A 27,912-nucleotide genomic window follows, 5' to 3' on the forward strand; every position below is an offset into this window, starting at 1 on the left:
TTCGGGATGGTGTGTGACTTGGAGGGGAACGTGCAGGTGGTGTTGTTCCCATGCGCCTGCTGCTCTTGTCCTTCTAGGTGGTAGAGGTCGCGGGTTTGGGAGGTGCTGTCGAAGAAGCCTTGGCGAGTTGCTGCAGTGCATCCTGTGAATGGTACACACTGCAGCCACAGTGCGCCAGTGGTGAAGGGAGTGAATGTTTAGGGTGGTGGATGGGGTGCCAATCAAGCGGGCTGCTTTATCTTGGATGGTGTCGAGCTTCTTGAGTGTTGTTGGAGCTGCACTCATCCAGGCAAGTGGAGAGTATTCCATCACACTCCTGACTTGTGCCTTGTAGATGGTGGAAAGGCTTTGGGAAGTCAGGAGGTGAGTCACTCGCCGCAGAATACCCAGCCTCTGACCTGCTCTCGTAGCCACAGTATTTATATGGCTGGTCCAGTTAAGTTTCTGGTCAATGGTGACCCCCAGGATGTTGATAGTGGGAGATTCGGCGATGGTAATGCCGTTGAATGTCAAGGGGAGGTGGTTAGACTCTCTCTTGTTGGAGATGGTCATTGCCTGGCACTTATCTGGCGCGAATGTTACTTGCCACTTATGAGCCCAAGCCTGGATGTTGTCCAGGTCTTGCTGCATGCGGGCACGGACTGCTTCATTATCTGAGGGGTTGCGAATGGAACTGAACACTGTGCAGTCATCAGCGAACATCCCCATTTCTGACCTTATGATGGAGGGAAGGTCATTGATGAAGCAGCTGAAGATGGTTGGGCCTTGGACACTGCCCTGAGGAACTCCTGCAGCAATGCCCTGGGGCTGAGATGATTGGCCTCCAACAACCACTACCATCTTCCTTTGTGCTAGGTATGACTCCAGCCACTGGAGAGTTTTCCCCCTGATTCCCATTGACTTCAATTTTACTCGGGCTCAGCTGAGGGAGGACGGTCGGTGGTAATCAGCAGGAGGTTTCCTTGCCCATGTTTGACCTGATGCCATGAGATTTCATGGGGTCCAGAGTCACTGTTGAGGACTACCAGGGCAACTCCCTCCTGACTGTATATCACTGTACCGCCACCTCTGGTGGGTCTGTTCTGCTGGTGGGACAGGACATACCCAGGGATGGTGATGGAAGAGTCTCGGACGTTGGCTGAAAGATATGATTCTATGAGTATGGCTATGTCAGGCTGTTGCTTGACTCGTCTGTGGGACAGCTCTCCCAATTTTGGCACAAGTCCCCAGATGTTGGTAAGGAGGACCTTGCAGGGTCGACTGGGATTGGTGCTTTGCCGTTGTCGTGTCCAGTGCCTTGTGGTCCGTCCGGTTTTATTCTTATTATGACTTTTCGTGGCGAGATTTTACAACTGAGTGGCTTGCTCGGCCATTTCAGAGGGTAATTAAGGATTAACCACATTGCTGTGGGTCTGGAGTCAAATATTAGCCAGACCGGGTAAGGACGGCAGGTTTCCTTCCCGAAAGGACATTAGTGAACCAGATGGGTTTTTACGACAATCCGGTAGTTTCATGGCCATCATTACCGATACCAGTATTTTAATTCCAGATTTTTTTATTTAATTAATTGAATTTAATTAATTAAATTTAAATTCGCCAGCTGCCGTGGAGAGATTTGAACTCATGACTCTGGATTTTCGTCAGGCCTCTGGATTCCGAGCCCAGGAACATAACCACTATGCCACCGTACCTTGTGAGGGAGGGAGGAAAGGGGATTAGGATCAGACCATGCAGGGAGTGCCCGGGTGTCGTGGAGGGAGGAAGGGGAATCAGGATCAGTCCGTGCAGTGAGTGTCTGGGACTGGGAGAGGGAGGGAGAGGTGGGGGGGGGGGTGTCAGGATCATACTGTGCGGGGAGTGTCCAGGACTGGGGGAGGGTTGATCAGGATCAGACCGTGCGGGGAGTGTCTGAGACTGGGGGAGGGAGGGAGAGTGATCAGGATCAGACCATGCGGGAAGTGTCTGGGACTGGGGGCGGGCGGGAGGGGGATCAGGATCAGACCGTGAGGCGAGTCTCTGAGATTGGGGGAAGGAGGGAGGGGGATCAGGATCAGACCGTGCGGGGAGTGTCTGGGACTGCGGGTGGGGTATCTGGATCAGACCGTGCGGGGAGTGTCTGAGACTGGGGGAGGGAGGGAGGGGGATGAGGATCAGACTGTGCGGGGAGTGTCTGGGACTGGGGGAGGGGGATCTGGATCAGATCGTGCGGGGAGTGTCTGGGACTGCGGGAGGGAGGGAGGGGGATGAGGAACAGACCGTGCGGGGAGTGTCCGGGACTGGGGGAGTGAGGGAGGTGGATCAGGATCAGACCGTGCGGGGAGTGTCTGAGACTGTGGGAGGGTGGGAGGGGGATCAGGATCAGACCGTGTGGGGAGTTTCTTGGACTGGGGGAGGGTGGGAGGGGGATCAGGATCAGACCGTGCGTGAGTGTCCGGGACTGAGGGAGGGAGCGAGGGTGATCAGGATCAGACCGTACGGCGAGTGTCTGGGACCGGAGGAGGGATGGAGGGGGATCTGGATCAGACCGTGCGTGGAGTGTCCGGGACTGGGGGAGGGAGGGAGGGGGATCAGGATCAGACCGTGCGTGGAGTGTCCGTGACTGGGGGAGGGAGGGAGGGGGATCAGGATCAGACCGTGCGGGGAGTGTCTGGGACTGGGGGAGGGAGGGAGGGGGATCAGGATCAGACCGTGCGTGGAGTGTCCGGGACTGGGGGAGGGAGGGAGGGGGATCAGGATCAGACCATGCGGGGAGTGTCTGGGTCTGGGGGAGGGAGGGAGAGTGATCAGGATCAGACCGTGCGGGGAGTGTCTGGGACTGGCGGAGGGAGGGAGAGTGATCAGGATCAGACCGTGCGGGAAGTGTCTGGGAGTGGGGGAGGGAGGGAGGGGGATCAGGATCAGACCGTGCGGGGATTGTCCGGGACTGGTGGAGGGAGGGAGGGGGATCAGGATCAGACCGTGCGGGGAGTGTCCGGGACTGGGGGAGGGAGGGAGCGGGAACATGTTCAGAACTTGCGGGGAGTGTCTGGGACTGGGGGAGGGAGGGAGGCGGATCAGGATCAGACCGTGCGGGCAGTGTCTGGGACTGGGGGAGGGAGGGAGGCGGATCAGGATCAGACCGTGCGGGCAGTGTCTGGGACTGGTGGAGGGAGGGAGGGGGATCAGGATCAGACCGTGCGGGGAGTGTCTGGGACTGGGGGAGGGAGGGATGGGGATCAGGATCAGACCGTGCGGGGAGTTGCCGGGACTGGGGGAGGGAGGGGGATCAGGATCAGACCATGCGGGGAGTGTCTGGGACCGGGGGAGGGATGGAATGGGATCCGGATCAGACCGTGCGGGGAGTGTCTGAGACTGGGGGAGGGAGGGTGATCAGGTTAGACCTTGCGGGGAGTGTCTGGGACTGGGGGAGGGAGGGAGCGGGAACATGTTCAGAACGTGCGGGGAGTGTCTGGGACTGGGGGAGGGAGGGAGGCGGATCAGGATCAGACCGTGCGGGGAGTGTCTAAGATTGGGGGAAGGAGGGAGGGGGATTAGGATCAGACCGTGCGGGGAGTGTCTGGGACTGCGGGAGGGGTATCTGGATCAGACCGTGTGGGGAGTGTCTGAGACTCGGGGAGGGAGGGAGGGGGACGAGGAACAGACCGTGCGGGGAGTGTCTGGGACTGGGGGAGGGGGATCTGTATCTGATCGTGCGGGGAGTGTCCGGGACTGGGGGAGGGAGGGAGGGGATGCAGGATCAGGCCGTGCGGGGATTGTGTCGGACTGGGGGAGGGAGGGAGTTGGGATCCGGATCAGACCGTGCGGGGAGTGTCTGAGACTGGGGGAGGTAGGGAGGTGGATCAGGATCAGACCGTGCGGGGAGTGTCTTGGACTGGGGGAGGGTGGGAGAGGGATCAGGATCAGACCGTGCGGGGAGTGTCCGGGACATGCGGAGGGAGGGATGAGGATCAGGATAAGACCGTGCGGGGAGTCTCCGGGACTGGGGGAGGGAGGGAGGGGGATCAGGATCAGACCGTGCGGGGAGTGTCTGGGACCGGGGGAGGGATGGAGTGGGATCCGGATGAGACCGTGCGGGGAGTGTCTGAGACTAGGGTAGGGAGGGGGATCAGGATAGACCGTGCGGGGAGTGTCTGGGACTGGGGGAGGGAGGGAGGGGTAATCAGGATCAGACCGTGCGGGGAGTGTCTGGGACTGGGGGAGGGAGGGAGCGAGAACATGTTCAGAACGTGCGGGGAGTGTCTGGGACTGGGGGAGGGAGGGAGGCGGATCAGGATCAGACCCTTCGGGGAGTGTCTGAGACTGGGGGAGGGAGGGAGGGGGACGAGTAACAGACCGTGCGGGGAGTGTCTGGGACTGGGGGAGGGGGTTCTGGATCAGATCATGCGGTGAGTGTCTGGGACTGGGGGAGGGAGGGAGGGGGATGAGGAACAGACCTTGCGGGGAGTGTCGGGGAGTGGGGGAGGGAGGGAGGGGATGCAGGATCAGGCCATGCAGGGAGTGTCTCGGACTGGGGGAGGCAGGGAGTTGGGATCCGGATCAGACCTTGCGGGGAGTGTCTGAGACTGGGGGAGGGAGGGAGTTGGATCAGGATCAGACCGTGCGGGGAGTGTCTGAGACGGTGGGAGGGTGTGAGGTGGATCAGGATCAGACCGTGCGGGGAGTCTCTTTGACTGTGGGAGGGTGGGAGGGGGATCAGGATCAGACCGTGCGGGGTGTGTCCGGGACTGGGGGAGGGAGGGAGGGGGATCAGGATCAGACCGTGCGGGGAGTGTCCGGGACTGGGGGAGGGAGGGAGGGGGATCAGGATCAGACCGTGCGGGGTGTGTCCGGGACTGGGGGAGGGAGGGAGGGGTATCAGGATCAGACCGTGCGGGGAGTGTCCGGGACTGGGGAAGGTGGGAGGGAGATCAGGATCAGACCGTGCGGGAAGTGTCTGGGACTGGGGGCGGGGGGGAGGGGGATCTGGATCAGACCATGTCGGGAGTGTCCGGGACTGGGGGAGGGAGGGAGGGGGATCAGGATCAGAACGTGCGGGAAGTGTCTGGGACTGGCGGAGGGAGGGAGGGGGATCAGGATCAGACCGTGCGGGGAGTGTCTGGGACTGGGGGAGGGAGGGAGCCGGATCAGGATCAGACCGTGCGGGAAGTGTCTGGGACTGGGGGAGGGAGGGAGCCGGATCAGGATCAGACCGTGCGGGAAGTGTCTGCGACTGGGGCAGGGAGGGAGCCGGATCAGGATCAGACCGTGCGGGAAGTGTCTGGGAATGGGGGAGGGAGGGAGCCGGATCAGGATCAGACCGTGCGGGAAGTGTCTGGGACTGGGGGAGGGCGGGAGCCGGATCAGGATCAGACCGTCCGGGAAGTGTTTGGGACTGGGGGCGGGTGGGAGGGGAATCAGGATCAGTACGTGCGGGGAGTGTCCGGGACTGGGGGAGGGAGGGATGGGGATCAGGATCAGACCGTGCGGGGAGTGTCTGGGACCTGGGGAGCGATGGAGTGGGATCCGGATCAGACGGTGCGGGGAGTGTCTGAGACTGGGGGAGGGAGGGAGCGGGAACATGTTCAGAACGTGCGGGGAGTGTCTGGGACTGGGGGAGGGAGGGAGGGGGATCAGGATCAGACCTTGCGGGGAGTGTCCGGGACTGGCGGAGGGAGGGAGCGGGATCAGGATCAGACCGTTCGGGGAGGCTCCGGATTGGGGGAGGGAGGGAGGGGATGCAGGACCAGGCCGTGCGGGGAGTGTCCGGGACTGGGGGAGGTCGGGAGGGGGATCAGGATCAGACCGTGCGGGGTGTGTCTGGGACTGCGGGAGGGAGGGAGGGGGATCAGGATCAGACCGTACGGGGAGTGTCCGGGACTAGGGGAGGGTGGGAGGGAGATCAGGATCAGACCGTGCGGGGAGTGTCCGGGACTGAGGGAGGGTGGGAGGGAGATCAGGATCAGACCGTGCGGAGAGTGTCTGGAACTCGGGGCGGGGGGGAGGGGGATCAGGATCAGACCGTGCGGGGAGTGTCGGGGACTGGGGGAGTGAGGGAGCGGGTACAGGATCAGGCCGTGCGGGGAGTGTCTGGGACTGGGGGGGGGAGGGAGGGGGATCAGGATCAGACCGTGCGGGGAGTGTCTGGGACTGGGGGAGGGAGGGAGCGGGAACAGCTTAAGACCGTGCGGGGAGTGTCTGGGACTGGGGGAGGGAGGAAGGCGGATCAGGATCAGACCTTGCGGGGAGTGTCCGGGACTGGCGAAGGGAGGGAGCGGGATCAGGATCAGACCGTTCTGGGAGGCTCCCGGATTGGGGGAGGGAGGGAGGGGATGCAGGATCAGGCCGTGCGGGGAGTGTCTCGGACTGGGGGAGTTCGGGAGTGGGATCAGGATCAGACCGTGCAGGAAGAGTCCAGGACTGGGGGAGGGAGGGAGGGGGATCAGGATCAGACCGTGCGGGGAGAGTCCAGGACTGGGGGAGGGATGGAGGGGGATCAGGATCAGACCGTGCGGGAAGTGTCTGTGACGTGGGGCGGGGGGAGGGGTATCGGGATCAGACCTTGAGGGGAGTGTGCTGGACTGGGAGAGGGAGGGAGGGAGATCATATCAGACCATGTAGGGAGTGACCGGGACTGGGGGAGGGAGGGAGGGGGATCATATCTGACAGTGCGGGGAGTGACCAGGACTGGGGGAGGGAGGGGGATCAGGATCAGACCGTGCGGGGAGTGTCGGGGACTGCGGGAGGGTGGAGGTGGATCAGGGTCAGACCTTGCGGGGAGTGTCCGGGTCTGTGGGAGGGCGGGAGTGGGATCATATCAGATCGTGCGGAGAGCTTCTGGGACTGGGGGAGGGAGGGAGAGAGATCAGGATCAGACCGTGCGGGGAGTGTCTGTGACCGGGAGAGGGATGGAGGGGGATCAGGATCAGACCGTGCGGGTAGTGTCTGGGACTGGGGGAGGTAGCGAGGTGGATCAGGATCAGACCGTGCGGGGAGTGTCCGGGACTGGGGGAGGGAAGAGGGGGATCAGGATCAGACCGTGAGGGGAGTGTCTGGGACTGGGGGAGGGAGGAGGGGGATCAGGATAAGACCGTGCGGGGAGTGTCCGGGACTGGGGGAGGGAGGGAGAGTGATCAGGATCAGACCGTGCGGCGAGTGTCCGGGACTCGGGGAGGGAGTGATGGGGATCAGGGACAGACCTTGCGGGAAGTGTCCGGGACTGGCGGAGGGATGGAGGGGGATCAGGATCAGGCCGTGCGGGCAGTATCCGGGACTGGGGGAGGGACGGAGGGGTATCAGGATCAGACGGTGCGGGCAGTGTCTCGCACTGGGGAGGGAGGGAGTTGGGATCCGGAACAGACCGTGCGGGGAGTGTCTGAGACTGGGGGAGGGAGGGAGGTGGAACAGGATCAGACCGTGTGGGGAGTTTCTGTGACTGGGGGAGGGATGTTGGGGTAATCAGGATCAGACCGTGCCGATAGTGTCTGGGACTGGGGGAGGGAGGGAGCGGGAACAGGTTCAGACCGTGCGGGGAGTGTCTGCGACTGGGGGAGGGAGGAAGGGTGATCAGGATCAGACCGTGCGGGGAGTGTCTGGGACTGGGGGAGGGGGATCAGGATCAGACCGTGCGGGCTGTGTCTGGGACTGGGGGAAGTCGGGAGGGGGATCAGGATCAGATCGTGCGAGGAGATTCCGGGACTGGGGGAGGGAGGGGGGGATCAGGATCAGACCTTGGGGGGAGTGTCGGGGACTGGGGGAGTGAGGGAGCGGGAACAGGATCAAGCCGTGCGGGGAGTGTCCAGGACTGGGGGAGGTAGCGAGGTGGATCAGGATAAGACCGTGCGGGGAGTGTCCGGGACTGGGGGAGGGAGGAGGGGGATCAGGATAAGACCGTGAGGGGAGTGTCTGGGACTGGGGGAGGGAGGAGGGGGATCAGGATAAGACCGTGCGGGGAGTGTCCGGGACTGGGGGAGGGAGGAGGGGGATCAGGATAAGACCGTGCGGGGAGTGTCCGGGACTGGGGGAGGGAGGAGGTGGATCAGGATCAGACCGTGCGGGGAGTGTCTGGGACTGGGGGAGGGAGGAGGGGGATCAGGATAAGACCGTGCGGGGAGTGTCCGGGACTGTGGGAGGGAGGAGGGGGATCAGGATAAGACCGTGAGGGGAGTGTCTGGGACTGGGGGAGGGAGGAGGGGCATCAGGATAAGACCGTGCGGGGAGTGTCTGGGACTGGGGGAGGGAGGGAGAGTGATCAGGATCAGACCGTGCGGGGAGTGTCCGGGGCTGGGGGAGGGAGGGAGAGTGATCAGGATCAGACCGTGCGGGGAGTGTCCGGGACTGGGGGAGGGAGGGAGAGTGATCAGGATCAGACCGTGAGGGGAGTGTCTGGGACTGGGGGCGGGCGGGAGGGGGATCAGGATCAGACCGTGAGGGGAGTGTGCGGGACTGGGGGCGGGCGGGAGGGGGATCAGGATCAGACCGTGAGGGGAGTGTGCGGGACTGGGGCGGGCGGGAGGGGGATCAGGCTCAGACCGTGAGGGGAGTGTGGGGGACTGGGGGAGGAAGGGAGGGGGATCAGGATCAGACCGTGCGGGGAGTGTCCGGGACTGGGGGAGGGAGGGAGGGGGGGTCAGGATCAGACCGTGCGGGCAGTGTCCGCGACCGGGTGAGGGTGGGAGGTGGATCAGCGTCAGACCGTGCGAGAATTATCCGGGACTGGGTGAGGGACGGAGGGGTGTCAGGATCAGACGGTGCGGGGTGTGTCGGTGACTGGGGGAGTGAGGGAGCGGGAACAGGATCAGGCCGTGCGGGGTGTGTCTGGGACTGGGGGAGGGAGGGAGGGGGTTCAGGATCAGACCGTGCGGGGAGTGTCCGGGACTCGGGGAGGGAGAGAGGGTGATCAGGGTCAGACCTTGCGGGGAATGTCCGGGACTGGCGGAGGGATGGAGGGGAATTAGTCTCAGACCTTGCGGGGAGTGTCCGCGACTGGGGGAGGGATGGAGGGGTATCAGGATCAGACGGTGCGGGGAGTGTCTGGGACTCGTGGAGGGAGGGAGGGGGATCAGGGTCAGACCGTGCGGGGAGTATCCGGGACTGGGGGAGGGATGGAGGGGTATCAGGATCAGACGGTGCGGGGAGTGTCTCGGAATGGGGGAGGGAGGGAGTTGGGATCCGGATCAGACCTTGCGGGGAGTGTCCGCGACTGGGGGAGGGAGGGAGGGGCATCAGGTTCAGATCGTGCGGGGTGTGTCCGGGACTCGGGGAGGGAGGGAGGGGGATCAGGATAGACCGTGCGGGGAGTGTCTGGGTCTGGGAGAGGGAGGGAGGTGGATCAAGATCAGACCGTGCGGGGAGTGTCTTGGACTGGGAGATGGAGGGAGGGGTAATCAGGATCAGACCGTGCCGGGAGTGTCTGGGACTGGGGGAAGTCGGGAGGGGGATCAGGATCAGATCGTGCGGGGAGTGTCTGGGACTGAGGGAGGGTGATCAGGATCAGACCGTGCGTGGAGTGTCCGGGACTGGGGGAGGGAGGGAGGTGGATCATATCAGACCGTGCGTGGAGTGTCGGGGACTGGGGGAGTGAGGGAGCGGGAACAGGATCAAGCCGTGCGGGCTGTGTCTGGGACTTGGGGAGGTCGGGAGGGGGATCAGGATCAGATCGTGCGAGGAGTGTCCGTGACTGGGGGAGGGAGGAGGGGGATCAGGATCAGACCTTGGGGGGAGTGTCGGGGACTGGGGGAGTGAGGGAGCGGGAACAGGATCAAGCCGTGCGGGGAGTGTCCAGGACTGGGGGAGGGAGCGAGGTGGATCAGGATCAGACCGTGCGGGGAGTGTCCGGGACTGGGGGAGGGAGGAGGTGGATCAGGATCAGACCGTGCGGGGAGTGTCTGGGACTGGGGGAGGGAGGAGGGGGATCAGGATAAGACCGTGCGGGGAGTGTCCGGGACTGTGGGAGGGAGGAGGGGGATCAGGATAAGACCGTGAGGGGAGTGTCTGGGACTGGGGGAGGGAGGAGGGGCATCAGGATAAGACCGTGCGGGGAGTGTCTGGGACTGGGGGAGGGAGGGAGAGTGATCAGGATCAGACCGTGCGGGGAGTGTCCGGGGCTGGGGGAGGGAGGGAGAGTGATCAGGATCAGACCGTGCGGGGAGTGTCCGGGACTGGGGGAGGGAGGGAGAGTGATCAGGATCAGACCGTGAGGGGAGTGTCTGGGACTGGGGGCGGGCGGGAGGGGGATCAGGATCAGACCGTGAGGGGAGTGTGCGGGACTGGGGGCGGGCGGGAGGGGGATCAGGATCAGACCGTGAGGGGAGTGTGCGGGACTGGGGCGGGCGGGAGGGGGATCAGGCTCAGACCGTGAGGGGAGTGTGGGGGACTGGGGGAGGAAGGGAGGGGGATCAGGATCAGACCGTGCGGGGAGTGTCCGGGACTGGGGGAGGGAGGGAGGGGGGGTCAGGATCAGACCGTGCGGGCAGTGTCCGCGACCGGGTGAGGGTGGGAGGTGGATCAGCGTCAGACCGTGCGAGAATTATCCGGGACTGGGTGAGGGACGGAGGGGTGTCAGGATCAGACGGTGCGGGGTGTGTCGGTGACTGGGGGAGTGAGGGAGCGGGAACAGGATCAGGCCGTGCGGGGTGTGTCTGGGACTGGGGGAGGGAGGGAGGGGGTTCAGGATCAGACCGTGCGGGGAGTGTCCGGGACTCGGGGAGGGAGAGAGGGTGATCAGGGTCAGACCTTGCGGGGAATGTCCGGGACTGGCGGAGGGATGGAGGGGAATTAGTCTCAGACCTTGCGGGGAGTGTCCGCGACTGGGGGAGGGATGGAGGGGTATCAGGATCAGACGGTGCGGGGAGTGTCTGGGACTCGTGGAGGGAGGGAGGGGGATCAGGGTCAGACCGTGCGGGGAGTATCCGGGACTGGGGGAGGGATGGAGGGGTATCAGGATCAGACGGTGCGGGGAGTGTCTCGGAATGGGGGAGGGAGGGAGTTGGGATCCGGATCAGACCTTGCGGGGAGTGTCCGCGACTGGGGGAGGGAGGGAGGGGCATCAGGTTCAGATCGTGCGGGGTGTGTCCGGGACTCGGGGAGGGAGGGAGGGGGATCAGGATAGACCGTGCGGGGAGTGTCTGGGTCTGGGAGAGGGAGGGAGGTGGATCAAGATCAGACCGTGCGGGGAGTGTCTTGGACTGGGAGATGGAGGGAGGGGTAATCAGGATCAGACCGTGCCGGGAGTGTCTGGGACTGGGGGAAGTCGGGAGGGGGATCAGGATCAGATCGTGCGGGGAGTGTCTGGGACTGAGGGAGGGTGATCAGGATCAGACCGTGCGTGGAGTGTCCGGGACTGGGGGAGGGAGGGAGGTGGATCATATCAGACCGTGCGTGGAGTGTCGGGGACTGGGGGAGTGAGGGAGCGGGAACAGGATCAAGCCGTGCGGGCTGTGTCTGGGACTTGGGGAGGTCGGGAGGGGGATCAGGATCAGATCGTGCGAGGAGTGTCCGTGACTGGGGGAGGGAGGAGGGGGATCAGGATCAGACCTTGGGGGGAGTGTCGGGGACTGGGGGAGTGAGGGAGCGGGAACAGGATCAAGCCGTGCGGGGAGTGTCCAGGACTGGGGGAGGGAGCGAGGTGGATCAGGATCAGACCGTGCGGGGAGTGTCCGGGACTGGGGGAGGCAGGAGGGGGATCAGGATAAGACCGTGCGGGGAGTGTCCGGGACTGGGGGAGGGAGGGAGAGTGATCAGGATCCGACCGTGCGGGGAGTGTCGGGGACTGGGGGAGGGAGGAGGGGGATCAGGATCAGACCGTGAGGGGAGTGTGCGGGACTGGGGGAGGCAGGGAGGTGGATCATATCAGACCGTGCGGGGAGCGTCGGGGACTGGGGGAGGTAGCGAGGTGGATCAGGATCAGACGGTGCGGGGAGTGTCCGGGACTGGGGAAGGGAGGAGGGGGATCATGATAAGACCTTGCGGGGAGTGTCCGGGTCTGGGGGAGTGAGGGATGGGGATCATATCAGACAGTGCGGAGAGCTTCTGGGACTGGGGGAGGGAGGGAGGGGGATCTGGATCAGACCGTAGCGGGAAGTGTCTGGGACTGGGGGCGGGCGGGAGGGGGATCAGGATCAGACCGTGAGGGGAGTGTGCGGGACTGGGGGAGGGAGGGAGGTGGATCATATCAGACCGTGCGGTGAGTGTCCGGGACTGGGGGCGGGAGGGAGGGGGGTTCAGGATCAGACCGTGCGGGGAGTGTCCGCGACTGGGTGAGGATGGGAGGTGGATCAGGGTCAGACCGTGCGAGGATTATCCGGGACTGTGGGAGGGACGGAGGGGTATCAGGATCAGACGGTGCGGGGTGTGTCGGTGACTGGGGGAGGGAGGGAGGGGGTTCAGGATCAGACCGTGCGGGGAGTGTCCGCGACTGGGGGAGGGAGGGAGGGGCATCAGGTTCAGACCGTGCGGGATATGTCCGGGACTCGGGGAGGGAGGGAGGGGGATCAGGGTCAGACCGTGCGGGGAGTATCTGGGACCGGGGGAGTGATTTAGGGGTATCAGGATCAGACGGTGCGGGGAGTGTCTCGGACTGGGGGAGGGAGGGAGTTGGGATCCGGATCAGACCGTGCAGGGAGTGTCTGAGACTGGGGGAGGGTGGGGGATCAGGATAGACCGTGCAGGGAGTGTCTGGGACTGGGAGAGGGAGGGAGGTGGATCAAGATCAGACCATGCGGGGAGTGTCTGGGACTGGGGGAGGGAGGGAGGGGTAATCAGGATCAGACCGTGCCGGGAGTGTCTGGGACTGGGGGAGGGAGGGAGGGGTGCAGGATCAGACCGTGCGGGAAGTGTCCGGGACTGAAGGAGGGAAGGAGGGGGATCAGGATCAGACCGTGCGGGGAGTGTCCGGGACTGGGAGAGGGAGGGAGGTCGGATCAGGATCAGACCGTGCGGGGAGTATCCGGGACTGGGGGAGGGAGGGAGTGGTGCAGGATCAGACCGTGCGGGGAGTGTCTCGGACTGGGGGAGGGAGTGAGTTGGGATCCGGATCAGACCGTGCGGGGAGTGTCTGGGACTGGGGGAGGGACGGAGGGGAATCAGTCTCAGACCGTGCGGGGAGTATCCGGGACTTGGCGAGGGATGGAGGGGTATCAGGATCTGACGTTGCGGTGAGTGTCTGAGACTGGGGGAGGGAGGGGGATCAGGATAGACCGTGCAGGGAGTGTCTGGGACTGGGAGAGGGAGAGAGGTGGATCAAGATCAGACCGTGCGGGGAGTGTCTGGGACTGGGGGAGGGAGTGAGGGGTAATCAGGATCAGACCGTGCCTGGAGTGTCTGGGACTGGGGGAGGGAGGGAGCGGGAACGGGAACGGGTTCAGACCGTGCGTTGAGTGTCTGGGACTGGGGGAGGGAGGAAGGGGGATCAGGACAAGAACGTGCGGGGAGTGTCTGGGACTGGGGGAGGGAGGGAGGGTGATCAGGATCAGACCGTGAGGGGAGTGTCTGGGACTGGGGGAGGGGGATCAGGATCCGACCGTGCGGGGAGTGTCCGGGACTGGGGGAGGGAGGAAGGGGGATCAGGATCAGACCGTGCGGGGGTGTCTGGGACTGGGGGTGGGAGGGGGATCAGGATCAGACCGTGCCGGGAGTGTCCGGGACTGGCGGAGGGAGGGAGGGCGATCAGGATCAGACCGTGTGGGGAGTGTCTGGGACTGGTGGAGGGAGGGAGGGGGATCAGGGTCAGACCGTGCGGGGAGTATCCGGGACTGGTGGAGGGAGGGAGGGGGATCAGGATCAGACCTTGCGGGGAGTGTCTCGGACTGGGGGAGGGAGGGAGTTGGGATCCGGATCAGACCGTGCGGGGAGTGTCTGGGACTGGGGGAGGGACGGAGGGGGATCAGGATCAGACCGTGCAGGGAGTCTCTGGGACTGACGGAGGGACGGAGAGGGATCAGGATCAGACCGTGCGGGGAGTGTCTGGGACTGGGAGAGGCAGGGAGTTGGGATCCGGATCAAACCGTGTGTGGAGTGTCGGGGACTGGGGGAGGGAGGGAGCGGGAACAGGATCAGACCGTGCGGGGAGTGTCTGGTACTGGGGGAGGGAGGGAGGGGGATCAGGATCAGACCGTGCGGGGAGTGTCTGGCACTGGGGGAGGGAGGGAGCGGGAACATATTCAGACCGTACGGGGAGTGTTTTGGACTGGGGGAGGGATACAGGGGGATTAGGATCAGACAGTGTGGGGAGTGTCCTGGACTGGGTGAGGGAGGGGGATCAGGATCAGACCGTGCGGGGAGTGTCTTGGACTAGGCGAGGGAGAGAGGGGCATCAGGATCAGAACGTGCGGGGAGTGTCTGGGACTGGGGGAGAGGGGAAGGGGGATCAGCATCAGGCCATGCGGGGAGTGTCTTGGACCAGGCGAGGGAGAGAGGGGTATCAGGATCAGAACGTTCTGGGAGTGTCTAGGACTGGGGGAGAGGGGGAGCGGGATCAGGATCAGACCATGCAGGGAGTGTCTTGGACTGGGGGAGGGAGGGAGAGTGATCAGGATCAGAACGTGCGTGGAGTGTCTGGGACTGGGGGAGAGGGGGAGGGGGATCAACATCAGACCATGTGGGGCATGTCTTGGACTGGGCGAGGGAGAGAGGGGTATCAGGATCAGAACGTGCGGGGAGTGTCTGGGACTGGTGGCCGCTGGGAGCGGGGGTCGAGTGTGGAATCAGAACCCAAAGGCAAATGAGATCCTAAAACCAGTGGTGGGAAATGGAGAAGGAATTGCCTCGAACTGGGGCGGGAGAATGAAACGATCACATATTGTGGTCGGGGTGGTGAAGAGACATGGAATGTGGGAACAGAGTTCATCAAACAGTGTATTAAATTCAATATTAGAGGAAAAGTTTAGATTACATTCACCTTCACACCGTCAATATTGGTTTCATTTTCTGCCCTGCCATAAATAGATCTCCTGGAGTGATTGAGAAAAGTCCACAGCTGGAAGTCAACAGGGATTGCAGACTGAGGAACAACAGCAGGTGAATCAGCACAGGATTGTGAGAGCAGCAACCAGAGAGAACCCTTCCGATTCAAACATCTTCCATAGATCGACTGAGGAGAAAGGTAAGAGAAAGTCCCATTTACTCAGATAAACACTGGTCCTGTGGACAGTCCACAAAAGTTACAAGGTAAGGGGGGAAATTGAGAGAATGAGACTGGGAGAGTCTGATCACCGAGTACAATTATCCAGTGTGAGGCCGTGCAATGAAATGTGAAGTGAGATCAGTTTCTGTCTCAAAACACACTGTCACAAATGAATCTTGTGTGTGTTTTAGAGCAAAGGGGTTGAATCGAAGAGCTGACTCCAGTCTGAAGCAGAGCCTAGCAGATATACAGTGTCTCCCCGCCCCCAGCACCAACTCGGAAAGAACCCACCTTTATCGCCCCCATAATATCGATATTACATTGCGTTTTAATGTAGTACCAGACAGTGTTACCGAATTCAAATATATTTCATATCCAAATATCAAAATCAATCATCTTACAATTCTGAACTGGATACTGGGTTTTACTTCATGTTATTTCCCATCAGTAAATCTATTCCTGGATTTAACAGTTGCAGTTGAATTGAATGATAATTTAAATATAAACTGGTGATAAAATGATACCTAAATCGTATTCTAATAATGATTTGTAAATTGTCTTCCAATTGATTATTTGTGTTTTGTATCAGAATAATGTTCTGGGTGATCACATGATCCAGCTCCTGGCCTCCGCCGAGGGTTCGTTTTATTAAACTGAGATCGAAGTCTGTCTCAATACAATCTACATTCATTTCCGTGCTTTTTCAACACAATCATCTGATTATTATGGGGATCTGCTTTTAGTAGGAAATATAAACACTGTCTTTCAGCCCTTTAAACACTAACTGGAGTTTGCAGAAATGTCATTTATCCAAATTTTGTAACATTCCAGATGTATAAAGAATGTGACGATCAGTTGTTTCGCCATCGAATTCAGTATTGTGGCAGTAATTTAAATGGTCACTGTGAACAGTTACAGATTTAGATGGTTGAAGACAATTTGCTTTTCAGAGCAGACGGGGTCTGTTTTCAACAGTGTGACTGTTTTATCCATGTCCTTCTATAGATGCTGTGCTGCTTAATGTTCTGTAGAGTTGGAACTGACGGTGAATTCACTAAATCGCCAGTATCAGGTCTTGTGGTGTAAAAAATCCTTTATTGGAATCGCAGCTTCATGGTCATAAAAAGTGTCTGAATGTTCAGAGTTAATCTTCGACTTAACTAAACTCCAAACACGATGGTGGCTTTTCATATTTCCGTTTCAGTTATTTTCCTTTAGTGATTTCCTCTATTGCCAGGGTAACAATCTGTCAGATCTCAGTACAAGAGGCGTTGGTTCCAATTTATATCCGAAAGACCATGAAACATTCAGTGTAAACTCCTTTCTATATACTCAGATCATGAAACATTCAGTGTAAACTCCTATCTATATATTCAGACCATGAAACATTCAGTGTAAACTCCTTTCGATATATTCAGACCATGAAACATTCAATGTAAACTCCTCTCTATATATGATGTGGAGATGCCGGTGATGGACTGGGGTGGACAAATGTAAGGAGTCGCACATCACCAGTTTATAGTCCAACAGCTTTATTTGATATCACAAGCTTTCGGAGCTTTGCTCCTTCGCCAGGTGAAGTGACTTCACCTGACGAAGGAGCAAAGCTCCAAAAGCTTGTGATTTCAAATCAAGCTGTTGGACTGTAACCTGGTGTTGTCCTCTTCATATTCAGACCATGAAACATTCAGTGTAAACTCCTATCGATATATTCAGACCATGAAACATTCAGTGTAAACTCCTATCGATATATTCAGACCATGAAACATTCAGTGTAAACTCCTATCGATATATTCAGACCATGAAACATTCAGTGTAAACTCCTATCGATGTATTCAGACCATGAAACATTCAGTGTAAACTCCGATCGATATATTCAGACCATGAAACATTCAGTGCAAACTCCAATCGATATATCCAGACCATGAATCATTCAGTGTAAACTCCTCTCTATATACTCAGATCATGAAACATTCAGTGTAAACTCCTACCGATACATTCAGACCATGAAACATTCAGTGTAAACTCCTATCGATATATTCAGACCATGAAACATTCAGTGTAAACTCCTATCTATATATTCAGACCATGAAACATTCAGTGTAAACTCCTATCGATATATTCAGACCATGAAACATTCAGTGTAAACTCCTATCGATATATTCAGACCATGAAACATTCAGTGTAAACTCCTATCGAGATATCCAGACCATGAAACATTCAGTGTAAACTCCTATCGATATATCCAGACCATGAAACATTCAGTGTAAACTCCTATCGATATACTCAGACCATGAAACATTCGGTGTAAACTCCTATCGAGATATCCAGACCATGAAACATTCAATGTAAACTCCAATCGATATATCCAGACCATGAAACATTCAGTGTAAACTCCTATCGATATACTCAGACCATGAAACATTCAGTGTAAACTCCTATCGATATACTCAGACCATGAAACATTCAGTTTAAACTCCTATCGAGATATCCAGACCATGAAACATTCAATGTAAACTCCAATCGATATATCCAGACCATGAAACATTCAGTGTAAACTCCTATCGATATACTCAGACCATGAAACATTCGGTGTAAACTCCTATCTATATATTCAGACCATGAAACATTCAGTGTAAACTCCTCTCTATATATGATGTGGAGATGCCGGTGATGGACTGGGGTGGACAAATGAAAGGAGTCGCACATCACCAGTTTATAGTCCAACAGCTTTATTTGATATCACAAGCTTTCGGAGCTTTGCTCCTTCGCCAGGTGAAGTGACTTCACCTGACGAAGGAGCAAAGCTCCAAAAGCTTGTGATTTCAAATCAAGCTGTTGGACTGTAACCTGGTGTTGTCCTCTACATATTCAGACCATGAAACATTCAGTGTAAACTCCTATCGATATATTCAGACCATGAAACATTCAGTGTAAACTCCTATCGATTTATTCAGACCATGAAACATTCAGTGTAAACTCCTATCGATGTATTCAGACCATGAAACATTCAGTGTAAACTCCAATCTATATATTCAGACCATGAAACATTCGGTGTAAACTCCTATCGATTTATTCAGACCATGAAACATTCAGTGTAAACTCCTATCGATGTATTCAGACCATGAAACATTCAGTGTAAACTCCAATCTATATATTCAGACCATGAAACATTCAGTGTAAACTCCTATCGATTTATTCAGACCATGAAACATTCAGTGTAAACTCCTATCGATATATTCAGACCATGAAACATTCAGTGTAAACTCCAATCTATATATTCAGACCATGAAACATTCAGTGTAAACTCCAATCTATATATTCAGACCTTGAAACATTCAGTGTAAACTCCAATCTATATATTCAGACCTTGAAACGTTCAGTGTAAACTCCTATCTATGTATTCAGACCATGAAACATTCAGTGTAAACTCCAATCTATATATTCAGACCATGAAACATTCAGTGTAAACTCCTATCTATTTATTCAGACCATGAAACATTCAGTGTAAACTCCTATATATTTATTCAGACCATGAAACTTTCAGTGCAAACTCGTTTTTATGTATTCAGACCATGAAACGAGGACGCCCAAATCTCTCTGAAGACCAACATTCAATAGTTTCTCACCATTTAAAAAAATATTCTGTTTTTCTCCATCTGCCACTTTCTTGCCCACTCACTTAACCTGTCTATATCGCTTTGCAGACTCTTTGTGTCCTCCTCACAGCTTACTTTCCCACCTACCTTTCTATCTTCAGCAAACTTGGATACATTGCACTCGGTCCCTTCATCGAAGTCATCGAATCATAGAATGGTAACAGCAGGGAAGGAGGCCATTCGGCCTGTCGTCTCTGCGCTGGATCTCTGCAAGAGCAATCCAGCTGGTCCCACTCCCCCGCACTATCCCCGTAGCCCTATAATTTTTTTTCCCTTCAAGCGTTTATCCAATTCCATTTTGAATGCCATGATTGAATCAGCTTCCACCACCGCCTCGGGCAGTGCATTCTAGATCCTGAGCACTCACTGCGTAAGAAGGCTTTTCCTCATGTCGCTTTTGGTTCTTTTGCCAATCAACTTACATCTATGTCCTCTGATTCTTGACCCTTCCGCCAATGGGAACAGTTTCTCACTAGACCATTCATGATTATGAACACCTCTTCAGATCTTCTCTAAACCTTCTCTGTTGTAAGGAGAACAACCCCAGCTTCTCCAGTCGATCCATGTAACACTAACATAGATTGTAAATAGTTGAGGCCCAAGCACCGATCGCTGCAGCACACCTCTGGTTACAGCCTGCCAACCTGAAAATGACTGTTTTATCCCTACTCTCTGTTTTCCGTCCGTTAACCAATCCTCTATCCATGCCAATATATTACCCACAACTCCCTTATCTTGCGTAACAACCTTTTATGTAGCACCTTATCGTATGCCTTTTGGAAATCCAAGTATACTACATCCACTGGTTCTCCTTTATCTAGCCTGCTGGTTACATCTTCAAAGAACTCTTCATAAATTTGGTAAACACGATTTTCCTTGCATAAAACCATGTTTACTGTGCCTAATCATATTATGATTTTCTAAGTGCCCTGTTACCACTGCCTTTATGAATTCCAGCATTTTCCTGATGACTGATGTCAGGCTAACTGGCCTGTCGTTCCATGTTTTTTTCTCTCCCTCCTTTCTTGAATAGCGGGGTTACATTTGCTACCTTCCAATCCGCTGGGACCGCTCTAGAATCGAGGGAATTTTCGAAGATCACAACCAACGCATTCACTCTCTCTCTGCAGCCACCTCTTCCAGAACCCTCGGATGTAGGCCATCAGGCCCAGGGGATTTATCAGCTTTAGTCCCATTAGTTTCTGAAGTACTTTTTCTCTTCTGATATTAATTGTTTAAAGTTTCTCACTCTCGTTTGCCCCTTGGTTCCCCACTCTTTCCGGTATGCTTTTTGTGTCTTCTGCTGTGAAGACAGATACAGATTATCGACGCACATTAATCTTAAAAGGATTATTCTTACCATCAGTTTATCGATTAATAAATTGATTTAATTTTACTTAGCAGGTGTAAATAGAGGACTGTATTTAATATGTGATTTCAAAACATCAGTGAGCGACAGGCCCTTTAGATTAATGTACAAGTCTGGCGTGTCATGTAACTTTCATATTACAAAGTGATCATCATAAGTAATACCATTGTTGAGAAATGGCGGGGTTATAATATGTTCTATGGAAAATAAGTATAAGTGCAGAGACACAAAGTTCAAAGCACTTTTTTCCACTTGGCGGCTGTAAGTTGTCAGCGAGCTCAGGGAACGGAAATGAGATTCTGGGTGGAAACCAGATGGTGATCAGAATTAAAGATAAAACCTAATGCAGACAATTAATCAACACCAAATGCGGGTGACCCCATTATTCTCAGATGGATGTTAGGGTCGAATTGAAACCCAGTGCTCCATTAATTAAAAAACACAGGGATTGAATAAACCTTCTGGTAAAAAAATCAAACTGAAGGGGGAACTGAGTGGGTCTTAAAATGTCTGCCCCTGAGTGACACAAAGTAACAGCAAAATGCTGAAACTTGCAGAGACAGAGGCGAACGGTTTCCGTTTGTGGGAACTCACCTCCTCAAACTTTGTGTTGATCTGAGGAAGAGCTTTGTGCACTTTGCACGTTGACACCACTTGCTGAGTCTGATCCAACCTGTGATATGGACACGTGTCTTCTGGCAATTTAACTTGTTCGATCCGAGTCTGTGTAGGATTTAACAAATTGTTGATGGTCAAAGATCGGGTTTCATCATCCTGCCGCTTGTCCCCAACATAAAATACTCACAGATACTCAGTCACTCACTGATATACAAAGGCATCCTCTCTCTCTCACACTCACTCAGAGTCACTCACTGATATACAGGGGCACCCTCTCTCTCACACACTCACTCAGGGTCATTCCCTGATAGACAGGGGCATTCTCTCTCACACTCACTGATATACAGGGGCATCCTCGCTCACACTCACTGATATACAGGGGCATCCTCGCACACACTCACTGATATACAGGGGCATCCTCGCTCACACACATTCACTCAGAGTCACTCACTAATATACAGACGCATCCTCTCTCTCACACACTCACTCACTGATGTACAGAGGCATCCTCTCTCTCACACTAACTCACTGAGTGTCACTCACTGCTTTACAGAGGCATCCTCTCCCTCACACTCACTCAGAGTCACTCACTGATATACAGAGGCATCCTCTCTCACACACACACTCACTCAGAGTCACTCACTGATATACAGAGGCATCCTCTCTCAAACACACACTCACTCAGAGTCACTCACTGATATACAGAAGCCTCCTCTCTCTCACACTCACTCAGAGTCACTCACTGATATACAGAGGCATCCTGTCTCACACAAACTCACTCACTGATATACAGGGGCATCCTCTCTCACACACACTCACTGATATACAGGGGCATCCTCTCTCACACAAACACTCACTCAGTGTCACTCACTGATAAACATGGGCATCCTCGTTCACACACATACTCACTCACTGATATACAGAGGCATCCTCTCTCTCACACATTCACTCAGAGTCATTCACTGATATACAGAAGCCTCCTCTCTCTCACACTCACACACACTCACTCACTGATATACAGCGGCATCCTCTCTCTCACACACTCACTGATATACAGCGGCATCCTCTCTCACACACACACACTTACTCAGAGTCACTCACTGATATACAGAAGCCTCCTCTCTCACACACTCACTCAGAGTCACTGATATACAAGGGCATCCTCTCTCACATACCGACTCATTCAGAATCACTCACTGATACACAGAGGCATCCTCGCTCACACTGACTGATATAAAGGGGCATCCTCGCTCACACACACTCACTCACTGATATACAGGGGCATCCTCTCTCTCGCACACTCACTCAGAGTCACTCACTGATATACAGGGGCACCCTCTCTCACACTCACTCAGAGTCACTCACTGATATTCAGGGGCATCCTCTCTCTCTCACACACACTCAGAGTCACTCACTGATATACAGACGCAGCCTCTCTCACACTCACTCACTGAGAGTCACTCACTGATATACAGGGGCATCCTCTCTCACACACACTCACTCACTGATATAGAGACGCATCCTCTCTCTCACACACTCACTCAGAGTTATTCACTGATATGCAGGGGCATCCTCTCTCTCTCACACTCACTCACTGAGTGTCACTCACTGATATACAGAAGCATCCTCTCTCTAACACTCACTCACTGATATGAAGAGGCAGCCTCTCCCTCTGACACTCACTCACTGATATAGGGAGGCATCCTCTCTCTCTCACACTCACTCACTTATACACAGAGGCATCCTCTCTCTCTCACTCTCACTCACTGATTTACAGAGGTATCCTCTCTCACACACACTCACTCAGAGTCACTCACTGATACGCAGGGGCATACACACACACACACACACACACACACACACACACACACACAGAGTCACTCACTGACATACATGTGCATCCTCTCACACGCATACTCACTCAGAGTCACTCACTGATATACAAGGACATCCTCTCTCAAACACTGACTCACTCACTGATACACAGAGGCATCCTCTCCCTCACACTCACTCAGAATCACTCACTGATATACAGGGGCATCCTCTCTCACACTCACTCAGAGTCACTCACTGATATACAGACGCAGCCTCTCTCTCACACACTCACTCACTGACATACAGGCGCATCCTCTCTCACACACTGACTCACTCAGAATCACTCACTGATGCACAGAGGCATCCTCTCTCACACTAACTGATATAAAGGGGCATCCTCGCTCACACACTCACTCACTCAGATTCACTCACTGATATACAGGGGCATCCTCTCTCACACTCACTCAGAGTCACTCACTGATTTACAGACGCATCCTCTCTCTCACACACTCACTCACTGATATACAGAGGCATCCTCTCTCTCACACTCACTCAGAGTCACTCATTGATATACAGATGCATCCTCTCTCTCACACACACTCATTCAGGGTCACTCACTGATATACAGGGGCATCCTCTCTCACACAAACACTCACTCAGTGTCACTCACTGATATACAGAGGCATCCTCTCTCTCACACATTCACTCAGAGTCACTCACTGATATACAGAGGCATCCTCTCTCTCTCACACACTCACTCACTGATATACAGAGGCACCTTCTCTCTCTCACACTAACTCACTGATTTACAGAGGCATCCTCTCTCACACAAACACTCACTCAGTGTCACTCACTGATAAACATGGGCATCCTCGTTCACACACATACTCACTCACTGATATACAGAGGCATCCTCTCTCTCACACTCACTCACTGAGTATCACTCACTGATATACAGAGGCATCCTCACTCTCACACATTCACTCAGAGTCACTCACTGATATAGAGAGGCATCCTCTCTCTCACACACACACACTCACTGATATACAGAGGCATCCTCTCTCTCTCACACGAACTCACTGATTTACAGAGGCATCCTCTCTCACACACTCACTCACTGATATACAGGGGCATCCTCTCTCACACACACTCACTCAGAGTCACTCACTGATACACAGGGGCATACACACACACACACACACACACACACACTCAGAGTCACTCACTTACATACATGTGCATCCTCTCTCACACACAAACTCACTCGCAGATACACGGGGGCATCCTCTCTCTCACACACTCACTCACTGACATACAGACGCATCATCTCTCTCATACTCACTCACTGAGAGTCACTCACTGATATACAGAGGCATCCTCTCTCTCTCACTCACTGATATACAGAGGCATCCTCTCTCTCACACACTCACTGATATACAGAGGCATCCTCTCTCACACAGACTCACTCACTGATACACATAGGCTTCCTCGTTCACACTCACTGATATAAAGCGGCAACCTTGCTCACACTGACTGCTATAAAGGGGCATCCTCGCTCACACTCACTGATATAAAGGGTCATCCTCGCACACACTCACTCACTGATATACAGGGGCATCCTCTCTCTCACAAACTCACTCAGAGTCACTCACTGATATACAGGGGCATCCGCTCTCACACTCATTCAGAGTCACTCACTGATTTACAGACGCATCCTCTCTCTCACACACTCACACACTGATGTACAGAGGCATCCTCTCTCTCACACTCACTCACACAGAGTCTCTCACTGATATACAGAGGCATCCTCTCCCTCTCACACTCACTCACTGATATGCAGCGGCATCCTCTCTCACACACACTCACTCACTGAAAATCAGGGACCTCTTCTCGCTCACACTCATTCAGAGTCATTCACTGAAAAACAGAGGCATCCTCTCTCACGCACTCACTCAGAGTCACTCACTTGTATACAGATGCATCCTCTCTCACACATTCACTCAGAGTCACTCACTGATATACAGAGGCATCCTCTCTCTCTCACACACTCACACTGTGTCGCTCACTGATATGCAGAGGCATCCTCTCTCTCTCACACACTCACTCAGAGTCACTCACTTGTATACAGATGCATCCTCTCTCACACATTCACTCAGAGTCACTCACTGATATACAGACGCATCCTCTCTCTCACACATTCACACACTGATGTACAGAGGCATCCTCTCTCTCACATTCACTCACACAGAGTCTCTCACTGATATACAGAGGCATCCTTTCTCTCACACTCACTCACACAGAGTCTCTCACTGATATACAGAGGCATCCTCTCCCTCTCACACTCACTCACTGATATGCAGCGGCATCCTCTCACACACACACTCACTCACTGAAAATCAGGGACCTCTTCTCGCTCACACTCATTCAGAGTCATTCACTGAAAAACAGAGGCATCCTCTCTCACGCACTCACTCAGAGTCACTCACTTGTATACAGATGCATCCTCTCTCACACATTCACTCAGAGTCACTCACTGATATACAGAGGCATCCTCTCTCTCTCACACACTCACACTGTGTCGCTCACTGATATGCAGAGGCATCCTCTCTCTCTCACACACTCACTCACTGAGAAACAGGGGCATCCTCTCTCTCACGCACTCACTCAGAGTCACTCACTTATATGCAGATGCATCCTCTCTCACACTCACTCAGGGTCACTCACTGATATACAGACGCATCCTCTCTCTCTCACACTCAATCACTGATATATACACACATCCTCTCTCACTGTCTCTCTCACGCTGTTCACTGCCTTCCCCAAAGTGTAAACAATTTTACAACACTAAGTTATAGTCCAACAAATTTATTTTAGATCCCACAAGATTTTGGAGGCTTCCTCCTTCCTCAGGTGAACGGTGTGGAAAATCACACCGTTCCCCAAAGTGTGTGACACTGTGTCATTACCCGTTTGTTTCACACGCTACACAATAAACAGTGCACAGGAACAGGAGGAGGCCGTTCAGCCCCTCGAGCCCATTACACAGGAACAGGAGGAGGCCGTCCATCCCCTCGAGCCTGTTACACAGGGAACAGGAGGAGGCCGTCCATCCCCTCGAGCCTGTTACACAGGGAACAGGAGGAGGCCGTCCATCCCCTCGAGCCCATTACACAGGAACAGGAGGAGGCCGTCCATCCCCTCGAGCCTGTTACACAGGAACAGGAGGAGGCCGTCCATCCCCTGGAGTCTGTTACACAGGAACAGGAGGAGGCCGTCCATCCCCTGGAGTCTGTTACACAGGAACAGGAGGAGGCCGTCCATCCCCTGGAGTCTGTTACACAGGAACAGGAGGAGGCCGTCCATCCCCTCGAGCCCATTACACAGGAACAGGAGGAGGCCGTCCATCCCCTGGAGTCTGTTACACAGGAACAGGAGGAGGCCGTCCATCCCCTGGAGTCTGTTACACAGGAACAGGAGGAGGCCGTCCAGTCCCTCGAGCCTGTTACACAGGGACAGGAGGAGGCCGTCCATCCCCTCGAGCCTGTTACACAGGGAACAGGAGGAGGCCGTCCATCCCCTCGAGCCTGTTACACAGGAACAGGAGGAGGCCGTCCATCCCCTCGAGCCTGTTACACAGGAACAGGAGGAGGCCATTCATCCCCTCGAGCCTGTTACACAGGAACAGGAGGAGGCCGTCCATCCCCTCGAGCCTGTTACACAGGAACAGGAGGAGGCCGTCCATCCCCTCGAGCCTGTTACACAGGAACAGGAGGAGGCCGTCCATCCCCTCGAGCCTGTTCCACCATTTTATTAAATCATAGCCAATCTGTCCCTCAACTCCATATCACCTCGATATACCTAATAAAAGGGTAGATTTGATTACCTCTTATTTTGTACTGAAAACAGAATCTGACCCTGTTGGGGAAACTGGAAACCAGGGACACAGACAGACTCAGTGAGTGAGGAAAACTGTGGGAGATGGTGTTTAATGTGGGCAAGTGTGAGGTCATCCACTTTGGATCAGAAAAAGACAAATCGGAATATTTTCTGAATGGGAAGAGTGTGGGAACTGTGGAAGAGCAGAGAAATTTAGGGGTCCAAGTCGACAAATCTCTAAAACCCAGTGGGCAGGTGCAAGAAGTGATCAAAAAGGCGAATGGAGTGTTGGCCTTTATCTCAAGAGGGCTGGAATATCAAGGGGAGGAAGTTATGTTACAGCTGTGGAGAGCTCTGGTTAGAGCTCATCCAGATCTCAATGAGGTAGGTTTTAAGGACCGTCTTAAAGGAGGGGAGAGAGAGAGAGGTGGAGAGGTTTCGGGAGGGAATTCCAGAGCTTAGGGCCCCGGCAGGTGAAGGCACGGCCGCCAATGGTGGAGTGATGGAAATCGGGGGATGGGCAAGAGGCCAGAATTGGAGGAGTGCAGAGATCTTGGAGGGTTGTCGGGCTGGAGGAGGTTATAGAGATGGGGAGAGGGGCGAGGGTCATGGAGTGATTTGAAAACCAGGATGAGAATTTTAAAATGGAGGCATTCCCGGACCGGGAGCAAATGTCCGTCAGTGAGCACAGGGGGTGATGGGTGAACGGGACTTGGTGTGGGTTCGGATACGGGCAGCAGAGTTTCGGATGAGCTGATGTTTATGGAGGGTGGAAGATGGGAGGCCGGGCAGGAGGGTATTGGAATAGTGGAGTCTGGAGGTGAAAAAGGAATGGATGAGTCTGATTAACCGTCTGATTCACACCCCCACCCGGGGGAGGATGGTGGTGGATTGAGATGATGGCGGTGGATGGGGACCGGTTGATCTTCTCCAGGGGGAGGATGGCGGTGGATTGAGATGATGGCGGTGGATTGAGATGATGGCGGTGGATGGGGACCGGTTGATCTTCTCCAGGGGGAGGATGGCGGTGGATTGAGATGATGGCGGTGGATGGGGACCGGTTGATCCTCTCCAGGGGGAGGATGGCGGTGGATTGAGATGATGGCGGTGGATGGGGACCGGTTGATCCTCTCCAGGGGGAGGATGGCGGTGGATTGAGATGATGGCGGTGGATGGGGACCGGTTGATCCTCTCCAGGGGGAGGATGGCGGTGGATTGAGATGATGGCGGTGGATGGGGACCGGTTGATCCTCTCCAGGGGGAGGATGGCGGTGGATTGAGATGATGGCGGTGGATGGGTCGCGGTTGATCTTCTCCAGTCCCCTGAACTCTCCCATCAGTCGGCTGACGGCACCGCCTCTCGACACACGTCACACGCGCGCTGTTGCCAGGTTACGAACGTCACACGCGCGCCGTTGCCAGGTTACGAACGTCACACGCGCGCCGTTGCCAGGTTATGAACGTCACACGCGCGCCGT

General features: G+C 55.3%; 2 long non-coding RNA genes across 3 annotated transcripts in view; one reads left to right on the forward strand and one right to left on the reverse strand.

Moving 5' to 3' along the window:
- Positions 1-1,609: 1,609 nt before the first annotated feature.
- On the reverse strand, positions 1,610-27,401 carry LOC137314558 (uncharacterized). Of its 2 annotated transcripts, XR_010961224.1 has the most exons (5): positions 26,442-27,401; positions 20,720-20,848; positions 19,808-20,059; positions 14,873-15,064; positions 1,610-1,690 (listed from the first exon to the last, which is right to left on the reverse strand). It is a non-coding gene; the product is annotated as an uncharacterized lncRNA (long non-coding RNA). The 2 variants fall into 2 exon arrangements; XR_010961223.1 differs by lacking the exons at positions 1,610-1,690; positions 14,873-15,064 and having other exon boundaries at positions 18,123-20,059; positions 26,442-27,398.
- LOC137314559 (uncharacterized) overlaps positions 14,703-27,912 on the forward strand; it is a 43,738-nt gene continuing 30,528 nt past the window's right edge. The window contains exon 1 of the long non-coding RNA XR_010961225.1: positions 14,703-15,076. This is a non-coding gene — a long non-coding RNA (uncharacterized lncRNA). The remainder of the gene's footprint in view (positions 15,077-27,912) is intronic.

Source organism: Heptranchias perlo, unplaced genomic scaffold (assembly GCF_035084215.1).
Source record: "Heptranchias perlo isolate sHepPer1 unplaced genomic scaffold, sHepPer1.hap1 HAP1_SCAFFOLD_52, whole genome shotgun sequence".
Classification (NCBI taxonomy): domain Eukaryota; kingdom Metazoa; phylum Chordata; class Chondrichthyes; order Hexanchiformes; family Hexanchidae; genus Heptranchias; species Heptranchias perlo.